The following is a 14,330-nucleotide window of genomic DNA, read 5'->3' as shown; positions in this document are numbered from 1 at the left end:
GTGAGTGATTTGATCTCTTACATTTCTACTCAGGTCCTTCTACTCTTTTCTAGTAAGATTAACAGGTATTTTCCTAAGCAGAAATCAAAATGTGTCAAATCATCTGAGACAGTCAATTTGTTCACAATGCCCACATTCTTCCAGAACGGGTATAGCACTCTTCAAAAAAAAAAAAAACAGTTTCATTGAAAGAACTACAATGCAACAGCCTCATCCCAACTTCTCAGGATTCCTTCCCCCCACATACCCTACACCACCTCACCCCCCCTTTTTTATTTTATTGTTATTATTGCTATCATCATTCTCTCCACCAGCACTCTGCAGGCATCTCCTTGGGGAGGCATTAAGTTGCTTTTCTTTGTGCTACCTTCTCCAGTTTCCTTTGAGTATAAGGACTAGTGTCATTTTTTTTTTTTTTTGAAACAACAAATGAAAGTAGTTAGAGTAAGATTCCAAGTTCGCATTGGTGGCATTCCTAGAAATCTCATGTTTCTCCCCCCACCAACCACCCTGCCATTGAGATGCCCATAAGATAGCTGCAATTAGAAGCTCTGAGATGAATAGAAACAATGCCTACTAGCATGTTTTATTCTTAAGATCTGCATAGCAGACACTTAACAAGCAGAATAAAGTCTCATTTTGTTCTTGTTCTTACTGTCTGTATGTTCAGCATATAGGGAGTATTTTAAAGTGGATAACTGGCAGTATTTTCTCTAATAACATATTTCCCATTGACATAACGTAGGTGTCTACTTAATCAGAAAGTTTTACGTGAACATGGTGTGTCCCAAGATGATGGATGACTCATTCCATCCAGAAAGCCCTCTCCACCACACTCTCTTCCCATTTGTTCTAATCCTGCCCACCTGCATCACCCAGCTCCCATTCTTCTTCTAGCGTTTGCCAACCAGCTCCCATGAACGCTCTTATAGGGCTATGCCCCAGACCTTCCCATGAGAATCCCTCATCCTCCTGCTAGGCTTCCATTGAGGGTGTTTATGCTTTAGCTTTGATTGCAGTTGACTTTGCAATCAAGCTATTACAGATGTCTGTGAATATAACCAGACCAAAGCCTGAGAAAAGCTTTCAACTTGGAGGGGCCCTTCTGGGTGAGGAGGACATCAGGCCACTCTTGGTTCCCTTTTCCCGTTCCATTCCCACTTAAGATTTACCATAATGGGAGTCCGGCGTAAACGCAGCAGGTTAAGCGCACATGGTGCAAAGCACAACAACCTGCATAAGAATCGGGGTTCAGGCCCTGGGCTCCCCACCTGCAGGGGAGTCACTTCATAGGCGGTGAAGCAGGTCTGCAGGTGTCTATCTTTCTCTCCCCCTCTCTGACTTCCCCTCCTCTCTCCATTTCTCTCTGTCATATTGCACAACAACCACATCAATATCAACAACAATAATAACTACAGCAACAATAAAAACAACAAGGGCAGCAAAATAAAAAAATAAATAAATGTTAAATAAATAAATAAATAAAGATTTACCATAATGTTAAGGCTTGCCATTATTAGAAATTTTAATATATTTTCATCTGAATGTTCATCTTTAGTAAATACATAGCTAGATGGATTGTGAAGTGAGAGAATTAGAAAGTGCTATCTTATATCTGAATGAATAAATCACTTATATTAGCTCTTCTGTTTCAAGATTGGTTTGGAATTGGCAACAAATACCAAGCCATCAGTACTCGTTGTCATAGTATATTCATTTATATTATTATTTTTCTGTGTGTGCTCTGACAAGTTGTTTACTGTGAGCCAAATGTCAATTAGCATTGGCCTAAAAAGGAGTTACTGTATTACACGTGTTTACATTTAGCTTTCAAGTTATCTTGATTGTTTTGGCTTTTATTTGTACAAGGTATTTATCTTCAAAGATTCACCACCACCACCACCATAAAAAAAAAAATCTTACTTAATATTTTAACATTTTCATAAAACCATACTTTGTTTGCAACCCTATCATTTCAGTATTGAATTTTTTTTCTCTTGATAAGGCAAATGACACTTTAGCCTTAGTTAATGTAAAACAGGAAGGTGTTAATCTCATTTTCAACATGTCAGCTCTTCCAGGTAGGGTATTAATACACAAGATCCCCTGCTGGCAGACTCAACAGACTCTTTCTGCTTGTGAACAGAAGTCCAAACCTGGTCATTTTTGCTTTCCTTTATTGTCTGTGCTCAAGTTCACTTCATTCATTGAAAAAGCTACATCAGTAGGTAAATCGATATAAAGAAACAAAGGGATGTTTGCAAACTGTTGACTTAAGTCTGTACTAAAAGACTGTGATAGGTTTGTTTTAAAACATTTATACATAACAAATATGTGGGGATGTTTGATGATAAATAGCTACTCTGAAAGGCATATTTAAAAGATCCTATGAGATCCATAATTTTTCATCCAAGCAAGTGTCACCATTTGCTTTGTATAGTATGCTGTCAAACAATCATTATTTACAAAAATCAAACAAGGAAAAATATGGACTATACCATATACAGTGTTACAGAATCCCATTTCACACAGGTGAAAAAAAAGTTATTCTGGAAAAAATATCAGACTGAAAATTTTTTGTTTGTGGTATTGACTTAAGAGTGAACAGTGTCGGTGAAATATGTTTATGTTCTTTTTTAAAAAACTTTTTTTTAAATTAATTTTATTTTTGAGAGAGAGAAAGACAGACAAACACCAGAGCACTGTTCAGCTCTGGTTTATGGTGGTATGGGGGATTGAACCTGGGATTTAGGAGCCTCAGGCATTAGAGTCTGTTTGTATAACCATTATGCTGTCTCCCCGCCCAATATGTTCTACAAAAATGTTTTAGCAACTTTGGGAACTTGTTACACTTATCTTACTTTATTCTTGCAAACATTAAAGAGGGATTTTAAATGTCTGTTTCAAAAGAGGTCAGTTTGAGAGCCAGGAAGGAGGCTCAGCAGTAGAGAGCATGCTTTGCATATGTGAGACCTTGGATTTGATCCTAGGTGCCACATAAAACACTCAAGCAACGCTGTAGATAATCTCTCTCTCTCTGTCTCTCTGTCTCTCTGTCTCTCTCTCTCTCTCTCACACACACACACAAAATAAAGAATAATAAGAAGCCATCAAGGCTGGGGAAACACTATAATGATTATGCAAGACTTTTATGCCTGAAGTGTCAAGTTCTCAGATTCAATCCCCAGCATCAATATAAGTCAGAGCTGAATAGTATTCTGGTCTCTCCCTCTCAATTAAAAAAAAAAAAAAAAAAAAAAAATATATATATATATATATATATATATATATATATATGAAGAGAAAGCTGGGCAGTGGTGCACCGGGTTAAGCGAATATTGCAGGAAGTGCAAGGATAGTGCAAGGATCTAGGTTCGAGCCCTTGATTCCCCACCTGCAGGGGAGTCTTCACAAGCAGTGAAGCAGGTCTGCAGATGTCTCTGTGTCTCTCTCTCCCTCTCTCTTCTCCCCCCCTCTCAATTTCTCTCTGTCTTATCCAATAAAAATGAAAAATGGCCACCAGGAGCAGTGGATTCATAGTGCAGGCACCGAGAAGCAGCAATAATCCCAGAGGCAAAATAATAATAATAATAATTTTTAAAAATAACAAAAGACATCAGACAGAGCAAGTAAATAAAAAACCTAAGTAAATAATGATATTCACATAAATGTTTCTTATTTGTAAATAAGATTTAGAGGTTTTATTTACTTTTTCTTTTTTCACTTTATTTTTTAATTTTTTTATTTACTTTTTATTTTTCACTTGATAGGACAGAGAGACATTGAGAGGGGGAGGGGGAGACTGAGAGGAGGCGGGACCTGCATCATTGCTTCACTGCTCAGAAGCTTCCTCTCTGCAGGTGGGGACTAGAGTTTTGAACCCAGGTCCATGTGTATGGTGATGTGTGCACATAGCCAGGTGTGCCACATTCCAGTCTTCTGATTAATTGCTTTTTCAGAAAATGGTCACAAGCTTCCAATGTAAGTAAGAATTAGAACTGCTATTTCAATTTGATATGATGAATTGCATTTCCAGTGGTTTTTAAAAATCATAGATAGACAGATTATACATATCCAAGAACTTCTTCTTCTAGCGTTTGCCAAGAACTAATTAATATGAACTAAGTATGTGAAAGAAACAGAAAAATAAAAATGAGGTGCAGTATAAGTATATGAAATAACTTTGGGGAGTCGGGTGATAGCGCAGCAGGTTAAGCGCACATGGCGTGAAGCGCAAGGGGGCGTAAGGAACCCGGTTTGAGCCCCGGCTTCCCACCTGCAGGGGAGTCGCTTCACAGTGAAGCAGTGAAGCAGGTCTGCAGGTGTCTATCTTTCTCTCCCCCTCTCTGTCTTCCCCTCCTCTCTCCATTTCTCTCTGTTGTATCCCACAACAACGACATCAATAACAACAATAACTACAGCAACAATAAAAAACAAGGGCAAGAAAAGAGAAAATCAATCAATAAATAAATATAAAAAAATTAAAAGAAAAAGAAATAACTTTTATGAGGATGAGCAAATAAAAAACTTGTCGTCATGGGGCTGGGTGGTGACAGACCCTGTTTGAGCAGACACATGATGCACAAGGATCCAGTATCTAGCTCCTGGTCCCCACCTGCAGGAGGTAAGCTTGGAGAGTGGTGAAGCTGTGCTGCAGGTGTCTATCTCTCTTCCTTTCTATCTTTCCCTTCCCTCTGGATTTCTGTCTACCCAATAAATAAATAAAGATCTGGACCAGGTGGTGGCGCACCTGGCTAAGCGCTCACATTACAGTGCGCAAGGATGCAGGTTCAACCCCCTGATCCCCACCTGCAGGGGGAAAGCTTTACAAGTGGTCAAGCAGGGCTGCAGGTGTCTCTCTCCATCTTCCCCACCCCTCTCAATTTCTCTCTGTTCCTATCCAACAATAAATAAATAAATAATATTTTTAAAAGATAATAAAATAAATAAATTAATTAAAAGTTGTGATCACCAAAATGGGTGAAAAACCATGAGGCTCTGGAAGTACACATTCTCCAAGGCTCTAATCGGGTTAAGAAGACATTTGAGAGAAGAAATAGCAATGACGGAAACTTGTGCACCTCACTCACAGCTCCTTTACGCATTTGTATCCGCACCCCATAGATGAAATAGACTCCTCTGAGTCATGCAGAGCTGTGTGCAAACCCCAGAACCCCAGATCTGTGAGTCTTCCCCCACCCTAGCCCCTTTTACGAAATTCTTTTTGTGTTTGGGATGGAGGCTTGAATACTGCAAAAGCAAAGAAAGAAAGATAAACGAAGAAGATGTAAAACAAAGAAGGGAGAGTCACTGAGGGATTCTGAGCTGTCAAATCTATCCAGAAAAATAAGACAGGGAAAAAGTGAGATGATAAGATTTTTTTTCTTTGATTCCTGTCCAAGTTAATAACATGCACAGTGCCTCTTTTTATTCATCTCCTGTCTGTACATATTTTTCCACACACCAGTCTATAATTATATAATTCATTTCCTTGTCCACTGGGTCAATACTCTATCACTTTACCAGTTTCTTTTTGTAATAGCTTTTATACTTCTTGCCAGTGAAAGTGCACCCCCAGAAGAAGAGGATGACGAAAGGGAGAAGGTGAGCAGAAGAGGTCTGGTAAGCAGTATCGTTAGAACTACATCTCAATTGTTCTATTTCCCTAGTGGACATTATTATGCATTTTCCATTAAGCATAAGGCCATGTTGTTTTTTGTATTTACTTTTCACCCAGAACATGTATGAACTTGCTTAAAAATATAGCAAGATTAAATTCTAAGGTTGTTCATTACAACCACATAGCTAGTGTTTTACATATCGGATCTTAAATCTCCTGATAATGTAACATGTTCATAATATGTATAGTCTGTAACACCACTGACATTTTTATTTTCTTTGAAGGCTATTCATCATAACTTCATTTAAAGATCTTAAGCCTCACAAGTTAGCAAGTGTAGAGCAAGACGTAGTAATAGGAGGGGGGTTGGGCGGCAGCACACTGGGTTATGTGCACATGGCACGAAGCACAAGGACTAGCATAAGGATCCTGGTTGGAGCCCCCAGCTCCCCATTTGTGGAGGGAGGTGGGAGGGCGAGCAAAGGTCCCTTCACAGACAGTGAAGCAGGTCTGCAGGTGTCTTTCTCTCCCCCTCTCTGTCTTCGCCTCTTCTCTCGATTTCTCTCTGCCCTATCCAACAATAACCACAGCAATAACAACAGTAATAACTACAACAATGATAAACAACAGGGGAAACAAAAGTGGAAAAAAATAGCCTCCAGGAGCAGGGGATTTGTAGTGCAGGCACTGAGTCCCAGCAATAAACCTGGAGAAAAAAAAAAAAAAGAAAGAAAAGTGATCCAGGAGGTGGCGCAGTGGCTAAGGCACTAAACTCTCAAGCATGAGGTCCTGAGTTCAATCCCTGGCAGCACATGTACCAGAGTGATGTCTGGTTCTTTCTCTCTCTCTCCCCCTATCTTTCTCATAAATAACTAAATTTAAAAAAAGCTTTAGAAAATAAAAAAGAAAAGAAATAGTGGGAGAAAATAATACATCAGATTTGTTACATGATATCAAACAACTGGATGAGCATGAGTTAGGGAAACAGACTGTTGTTCTAGGCTCTGCATACTCTTGATTAATTTCAGTCAGTGCAAAGTACTACAGTGAGATAAATTAGAACACTCACCTAGAAAAAAATACACATGGGTGCACACACACATGAACTTTTTTATTTTCTATGTCCCAAACAGTTTTAGAAAGAAAAAAATACTAAAACATATTTTGGGGCAAAAGAAGTATCTACCAAAGAAGGCACAATAAAGCAAGGCTGTGCAGAAGAGGAAGAAACAAAGAAAGGAAAGAAGGAAGGAAGGAAGGAAGGAAGGAAGGAAGGAAGGAAGGAAGGAAGGGAGGGAGGAAGGAAGGAGGGAAGGAGAGAAAGAAGGAAGAAAGAAAGGAAGGTTGAAATCCAGCAAAAAAGAGAAAAGAAAAAAACTGAATGCAACATGACCATGTATTTGTAATTATGCAGCAACATAGATGAGACTTGGGCAAACATTTAGCCTTAAGTAGTAGAAAAAAACAAAAACACTGCCCTTATTGTTCTGCCTGTGGAAATAAGAAAGAAGCTAGGTGGTCAAAGAACAGCAAGGACATCAAATGAGCTTTCTTGGCATGGAAGAGCATTTACCTGATAGAGTGTTCACGCTTTACCATGCACAAGGGTCAGAGTTCAAATCTTGGCACCATGGGAGCACCATGTATAGGGGAAACTTCATGAGTGGTGGAACAGTACCACAGCATCTTTCCTCCTCTCTCTGTTTCTCTCTGAGGTTGAAAGAAAAAAATAATATAAAAGATCCTGCTGGGCAAAGACCCAGGTTCAAGTCCTGGTCCCCACCTACAGGTGGGAAGCTTTGTAAGTCATGGAGCAGTGAGGCAAGTGTCTCTTTATCTCTCTGTTGCTTCTCTCTCTCTCTCTCTCTCCATTCCTTCTTGATTTCTGACTGTTTCTACCCAGTAAATAAAGATAATAAAAACTCTTTTTTTCCTTGTTTTTTTTTTTATTGTTGTAGTTATTACTGATGTTGTCGTTGTGGGATAGGACAGAGAGAAATGGAGAGAGGAGGGGAAGACAGAGAGGGAGAGAGTAAGATAGACACCTGTAGACCTGCTTCACCTCCTGTGAAGCGACTCCCTTGCAGATGGGGAGCCTCGGCTCCAACCAGGGTCCTTACACCTGTCCTTGCGCTTTGCTCCACGTACTCTTAACGTGTTGCGCTACTCCCGATAAAAACTCTTTAAAAAGAAAAATTTTATTTAAAAACTTGTTGGGAGCAATGGAATCACACAGGCACAAAGTCCCAATGAGAAAACAAATAAACAATCAAAACAAAAAATTTTTCTTGTTCAAAAATGCCAGTTAAATACATTTTTACTAAACAATCTAGAGACTTCTCAGAACACTAGAAATGGACCTACCCTATGATCCGTAAGTCCTTGTCCTGAGGAAAAAAACAGATCTATGTATAGTTATGTTCATAGCAACACAATTTATAATAGTCCATTCCTGGAAACAACCCAGATGTCCAACAACAAGTGAATGGCTAAGAAAGATGTGGTATATGTACACAATGGAATATTACTCAACTATCAGAATCAATGAAGTCATCCCCTTTACTTCATCCTGGGTGGAACTTAAAGTTAATGCAAAATGAAATAAGCCAAAAAGAGGATAACCACCAGATGACTTCACTGATAAGTATAACTTAAGAAAAAAATTAATAAAATAAACAAACAAAAAAAAACCTTGGATGGGCAGGAAATGCTGCACCGAAGATGATTATTGCCTTCTGATTATGCATAAATATTAGAGTATGTGATGTCCCCAGTTCAAATCCCTAGTCCCCAGCTGCAGGAGGAAAGCTTCACAAGTGGTGAAGCAGTGCTGTAGGTGAGACTCTTTCTCTCTCCCTCTCTAATTACCCCCCAACTTATCTCTGTCTCTAAACAATAAATAAATTTTTATTAAACTTTCAAGAGTAAGAAAAATTAACTTATAAGAAGTATGGGAGGGGCCAGGTGGTGGTACACTCAGTTGAGCACACATTTTATCATGTGTAAGGACCCAGGTTCAAGCCCCCCGTCCCCACCTAGAGGGGAGCTTCATGAGCGGTGAAGCATTACTGCATGTGTTTCTCTTGCTCTCTCCCTCTCTATCTCCCCTTCCATCTCAATTTCTCTGCGTCTACCCAATAAACAAATGAATAAGCTTTGTAAAGTATGAGAATCACCTCTTAAACAATTAGAAACAACTAATGCATATATAGCTGTATATTTTTTTTACTATAAGCAACATACTAATCAGTCAATCATACTTCTATATGAATTATTTTAGATGAATATTAAATTCTCTCGGCTCCTGGGTTTAGGAGGACATTAACCAATAATGGCTCAGTTTAACTGTTTCTGATAGAGATGCAGGACAGGAAACAGAGGAAGAACAATAGAAATATAATATTAGAGTATGAGAGATTCAGGAAGGCCAGCGTGTGCTACAAAGCAGAAAGCTTGTGGTTGCCTTAAGGCTTTCTATGTCTAAGGAAATTGGGTAGGAAAATAAGCCAGGCATCACTTCCTTTTTTTTTTTTTTTAATTCATTATTGGGGAATTAATGTTTTACATTCAACAGTAAATACAATAGTTTGTACATGCATAACATTCCCCAGTTTCCCATATAACAATACAAGCCCCACTAGGTCCTCTGTCATCCTTCTTGGACCTATATTCTCCCCACACACCCACCCCCACCCCAGAGTCTTTTACTTTGGTGCAATACGCCAATTCCATTTCAGGTTCTACTGGGTTTTTTTTTTTTCTGATTTTGTTTTTCAACTTCTGCCTGAGAGTGAGATCATCCCGTATTCATCCTTCTGTTTCTGACTTATTTCACTTAACATAAATTTTTCAAGGTCCATCCAAGATCGGCTGAAAACGATGAAGTCACCATTTTTTACAGTTGAGTAGTATTCCACTGTGGAATGTCACCTCCTTTTTTGCTGAAGTATTTTGATGGCAGTTTAGAGATCTATAATCTTTACAACTTCATTGGAGGCATCCATGGGGTTACTTTACATGAATGAAGGCCTGGGTTAGGCCCTAGCACTATATGGAAAAATGAAGACAAAACCTGTAAGAAATTCCATGGGTGATGAGGCAGCACGTTTATCCTCTCTCCCTCTTTCACTATCTCTCTTGCTCCCCACAATCTGCTAAAAAAAAAAAATTAAATAAATTGGGTTGAGAAGTTTACTCAGCCATAAACTGCATTATCGATGCCTGAGTACAATCTTTAGCACAATATTAACAAAGAAAAACATGTTTAGGATGTTGAGCTGTGGTGTTTGTAGAGCAGCACATATTACCATGCATAAGGACCTGGGTTCAAGCTCACACTCCCTGGTGGCGGGGGTGGTGGTGGGGGGGCAACTTCACCAGCACTTCTTCTAGCGTTTGCCGTCGGCTAGGAAGGATCGTCAGTTTCCCCAATGAATGGGTACTCACGGGATGCACCACGGGAAGGTCGATCCAATGCATCCCAATGCTACAGGTGTCTCTTTTTCCGTCTCCTTCTCTAACCCTCTCCCACCCAGTCTCTCTCTATTTCCATAAATTTATCTTCCAGAAATGCTGTATTTGTAGTGTTGGCACTGAGACTGGTGACAATTTAAGTTTTTTAAAATAAGGCTTTAAAAAAAAAAAAGCTTCCTCTACAGGACCTTGCCCTCAGTGTAAAAAAACAATGGTAGGTACTGCCCCACTCTCCAAAGGGAGGCTGGGTCAATCTACTCTGCCACTGGAGGAAGTTGGGTCCTGAGTTTATTGCAGCCTAGAATGTTCCTAGCCATGACCACAGAACGTGAGCTCAGACCTATAGGGATGCAGGGGTTACATAGGCTCCTGTGCTGAATATGGGCCCCAGATCAAATCGATGGGGCTCACAATTAATATTTATTATACTTTCCTCATGCTTGGGAGCTTCTCTCTGCCCTGATCCAGCTTTCTAGTCCTATCTCCAACTATTGTCCAACAGACAATACCTCTGGCTCACCTGCATGTTGGCTGTCAAAATTAATAAAGTCATGGAATATACCTAAATATACCTTGGAATATACCTAAAATAAGCTTCCTAGCTTTTTCCAGATCTCATCTACTATATTCTACCTTTAGATTCCTGATTATTAAACACTTGGTTCTGCTTTATATCTGAATGCTTTTCAGCCACCAAGTTGTAGATACTACCATGATGTCACTGTAAACTCCCTGGGCTGACTGACTATCTCACCAATGTGTCCTGGAACCCCACTTCTCCAGAGCCCAGCCCCACTATGGAAAGACAGAAACAGGCTGGGGGTATGGATCAACCTATCAATGCCCATGTCCAGTGGAGAAGCAATTACAGAAGCCAGCCCTCCCACCTTCTGTATTTCATAATGATCCTGGGTCCATACTACCAGGGAGTTGGAGAATAGGAAAGGGAACTGGGTGGTAGTGCACCTGGTTGAGTACACATGCTGTAATGCACAAGGACCCAGGTTCAAGCCCCCACTCTCCACCGACAGGGGGAAAGTGCTACAGGTGTCTTTCTCCCTTGCTATCACTTCCTTCCCTATCAATTTCTGGCTGTCTCTAATAAATAAATAAATATGGGGGGTTCCTGGAAGATGGCGGACTGAGAAGCTGCTAGCGGCGTGAGCTCTGATCACATCTTCTGGAAACGGTAGGATTTTCTGCCTTTAGCAGGCCAGTCAATAAGGGGCCCTATCGGTGACAGCAAGGAGGTGACTATAACTTAATCTGGGTTAAGAATTAGAGTAAAGGTGGCGTGGACTAGTGGGCGGGCTGCTCCAGACATCCCAGGCGGCGCCGGGCAAGGCGGGTGCGCTGGGCATTGTCCTCCGCCCGGGAAGGTGGCTCCTCCACCGGTTGCAGAGCGCTGCTGGGCGGCCGGCAGAGGACCCGGAGGGAGCACTATAGCTCGGGGGCTTTCTCTTGGGAGTCTCCAGGGACCACCGCGAACCTGAGGGCGGATCCAAAGACTTCTTGAGTATAGCTCTCATTGGATCAAAGGACTTGGATCTAGTTTTCATTTTTGAGAAATCCTTTAAAAAAGTCTGGAGGGGGGGGTTTCCCGGAAGATGGCGGACTGAGAAGCTGCTAGCCACTGAGCTCCGAACACATCTCCTGGAAACAACAGGATTTTCTACCTTTAGCAGGCCAGCCAATAAGGGGTCCTTAGACACCAAGGAGGTGACTATAACTTAATTTGGGTTAAGAATTACAGTAGGGAAAAAAGGGGAAAAAATTCTTTTTTCTTCCTTTTAATTTTCAAGCATACCTCCTTCCCGCCCCCCCCCCATAAGCAGTCCCTGGGGACCAGCTCCTAGCAGGATACCTAACACCACCAAACAGGGTGCTTTTTTGAATTCACTGATACACATTTGGGAATTTCCTTTCACTGCTCTTTAATTACAACTCTTTTACTTATCTTCTCCCTTTTCTCTCTCTTGTCTCTCTCTCTTTTTTTTTTTAATCTTGTCATACACTTCTTCCTTCTTCTTTGCCTTTCTGAATTTGTGAATTACTTTGGGGAAGAAATCTGACTCAGAGCGGACTCTCTATGTGTGTATCTCTGCTCTAGTTCCCTTTCCCCTCTTGTTACCCCTAGAATATACAGTGGATAGTAGATTTGCATAACTGTCTATTCTTGCTATCCTGTCTTTCTTTTCTCTTTCTTCACTGGGATTTGGTTACTATTATTTCACGGACTGGAGAAATTGTTTGGCTAACTGGTAACGATTAAACTACTTCAATACTTACTTCAGTTGCTACTGTAATTCCTGAGGTTGGTGAGTGCAATTGTCATAAAGGTATTTAGAACAGTGGTACTTGTACTCAAGACACAACAACTGAGGAACAACAGAGCATAAAAAAAAAAGAAACACATAAATAAAAAAAATGGGTAGATCAAAAACAAATAAAACTGCTACCCCAATGAATGAAGACAAGAGCCCAGAAGAAACTACAAATCAGCCAGAAGTAACCATAGATAAGAAAAGTATGCAAGCAATAATAAACTTATTAATCACAGAAATGAAAACAACATTGGAGGAAAGGAATGGCAGTATTAGGGAAACAACAGTTGAGACCCCCAAGGAAAATACTGATTATCTTGAGGCAATCAGAGAACTGAAAGCTGAAATAGCTGTAATGAAGAAAGAAGCTGAGGCAAGGGAAAGCAGACTAACAGAAGCAGAAAACAGAATTAGTCAGACAGAGGATGAGTTAGAGAAAACTAAGAAAGAGGTGAAAGAGCTTAAAAAGAGATTGAGAGACACTGAAAACAACAACAGAGACATATAGGATGCTCTCAAAAGAAGTAACATTCGTATAATTGGCCTGCCAGAGGAAGAAAGAGAGGAAGGGGAAGCAAACATTCTAGAGGAAATAATAGAAGAAAACTTCCCAGACCTGAATAACAGAAAGGATATCAAGATTCAAGAGACCCAGAGAGTACCAAATAGAATCAGCCCAGACCTGAAGACACCAAGACACATCATAGTCACAATGAGAAGAAGTAAGGATAAAGAAAGGATCCTAAAGGCTGCAAGAGAGAAACAAAAAGTCACATACAAGGGAAAACCCATAAGATTATCTGCAGACTTCTCCACTCAAACTCTAAAAGCCAGAAGGGAGTGGCAAGATATCTATCGAACCCTGAATGAAAAAGGGTTTCAACCAAGGATAATATATCCTGCTAGGCTTTCATTCAAACTAGATGGAGGGATTAAAACCTTCTTAGATAAACAACAGTTAAAGGAGGCAACCATCACCAAGCCGGCCCTGAAAGAGGTACTAAAAGACCTCTTATAAACAAGAACATCACTATAATACTTGCAATATATCAGAGCAAAAACTTTTTTTTTAGAACAATGGCACTACAATACATTAAATCCATAATATCAATAAATGTCAATGGCTTAAACTCACCCATCAAAAGGCACAGGGTGGTGGGATGGATCAGAAAACATAACCCAACCATATGCTGCTTACAAGAATCCCATCTGTCACAACAAGATAAACACAGACTTAAAGTGAAAGGATGGAAAACTATCATACAGGCTAACGGACCACAAAAAAGGGCAGGAACAGCCATTCTCATCTCAGACACGATAGATTTTAAATTAAATAAAGTAATAAAAGATAGGCAAGGACATTACATAATGATTAGAGGATCAATCAGCCAAGAAGACTTAACAATTATTAACATCTATGCACCCAACGAGGGACCATCTAAATACACTAAGCATCTACTGATAGATGCATCAATAGTAATACAATAATAGTGGGAGACTTCAATACCCCACTCTCACACTTAGACAGATCAACAAAGCAGAGAACCAATAAAGATACAAGAGAATTGAATGAAGAGATCGACAGACTAGACCTCTTGGACATTTTCAGACTCCTCCACCCCAAAAAACTGGAATTCACCTTCTTTTCAAATCCACATAACACATACTCAAGGATACACCACATGTTAGGCCACAAAGACAGCATCAATAAATTCAAGAGCATTGAAATCATCCCAAGTATCTTCTCAGACCACAGTGGAGTAAAACTAACATTTAAAAACAAACAGAAAATTATTAAAAGACACAGAATTTGGAAACTAAATAACATGCTCCTTAAGAACCACTGGGTCAGAGACTCACTCAAGCAGGAAATTAAAATCTTCCTGGAAACTAATGAAAATGAAGACACAACC

The sequence above is a fragment of the Erinaceus europaeus genome, chromosome 11 (assembly GCF_950295315.1).
Source record: "Erinaceus europaeus chromosome 11, mEriEur2.1, whole genome shotgun sequence".
NCBI classification, from domain to species: domain Eukaryota; kingdom Metazoa; phylum Chordata; class Mammalia; order Eulipotyphla; family Erinaceidae; genus Erinaceus; species Erinaceus europaeus.
This window is presented reverse-complemented; position numbering follows the sequence as displayed.